The sequence below is a fragment of the Mastomys coucha genome, unplaced genomic scaffold (assembly GCF_008632895.1).
Source record: "Mastomys coucha isolate ucsf_1 unplaced genomic scaffold, UCSF_Mcou_1 pScaffold22, whole genome shotgun sequence".
In the NCBI taxonomy this organism is placed as follows: Eukaryota; Metazoa; Chordata; class Mammalia; order Rodentia; family Muridae; genus Mastomys; species Mastomys coucha.
Genome location: NW_022196905.1, coordinates 241,324,447 through 241,325,406, shown reverse-complemented (window position 1 = coordinate 241,325,406; position 960 = coordinate 241,324,447). Strand labels below are relative to the sequence as shown.

Here is a 960-nt window from a genome sequence, read left to right as displayed (position 1 = left end):
TTTTTTATTGGTGTGTCATCACCTGGCACTTCATGTGGATGACCTTACTGCTGCGAGGTGGCCTGCCATGCACTCAGGCAAACGTGGTTTTAAATTTTTCCTTCACTTTGCTGAATGTCTCTGAAAACCAGGTCCAGGTCTTGGTCATAATTTCCTTCTGTTTGATATGTTTAATGGCTGCCCGGACCTTGTCTTCCAAAGTGTTCCCAAACTCCTTCAGTTTATCTGGTAAGCTCTCCAATGTGCTGGATAAATCAGGGGCCACCTGGGCGGACACTGGGCCTTCCAAAGCCATGGTTACAACCACAATCAAGACAGGAAGTGTGATGAAGAGCTTCATCCTGGCTGGAGGGGTACCCTGGACCTAAGGATCTCTCAGGAGTTCAATAGTGAAGTGTTGAGCCTCAGAAGAAAGACACTTTGGACTTTTGAATACCACTGGAATTGTTCAGAACCATTGGGACATTTTAAATGGACTCAATGTATTTTGCATTAAGTGATAAACACGAACCTTTGGGGGAATCATGAATTGAATATTATAATTTAAAAGTGACTTGTTTGGGTGTCAAGTTGACAAGGGGTAGATATTGATGATGGATAATCTTGTTTGTCCACTTGACTGGATTTAGAATTACATAAGAAACAAACCCCTGTGGGGTGGTGAGTGTTTCTAGAGAGGTTTAATCAAGGTTGGAAGACCTACTCTGACTATAGGTGTCAATATTCCATATATTGGTTATCCTATACAGAATAAAAGTGAGAAATCAAAAGGAGTACCAGTGCTGATTTCTCTTTGTCTTTTAACTTAGATGCAATGTGACCAGCTACCTCATACTGCTACTCTTTGTCTCCTTACCAGAACGAACACTACCCTGGTTGCCAAAATAAACCTCTCCTTCCCTACCAGCTGTCTTGTCATAATAAGAGAATTAAGTAATACACATGTAGATGTATCTTTGG

The 960-nt window shown here is 41.5% G+C and overlaps 1 pseudogene across 1 annotated transcript; it reads right to left on the bottom strand.

Annotated features, from left to right (window-relative positions):
- Positions 1-6: 6 nt before the first annotated feature.
- Positions 7-376, bottom strand: LOC116068007 (annotated as a pseudogene). The gene has a single exon (XR_004109400.1). The product of XR_004109400.1 is annotated as an apolipoprotein C-I pseudogene (transcript).
- Positions 377-960: the final 584 nt, after the last annotated feature.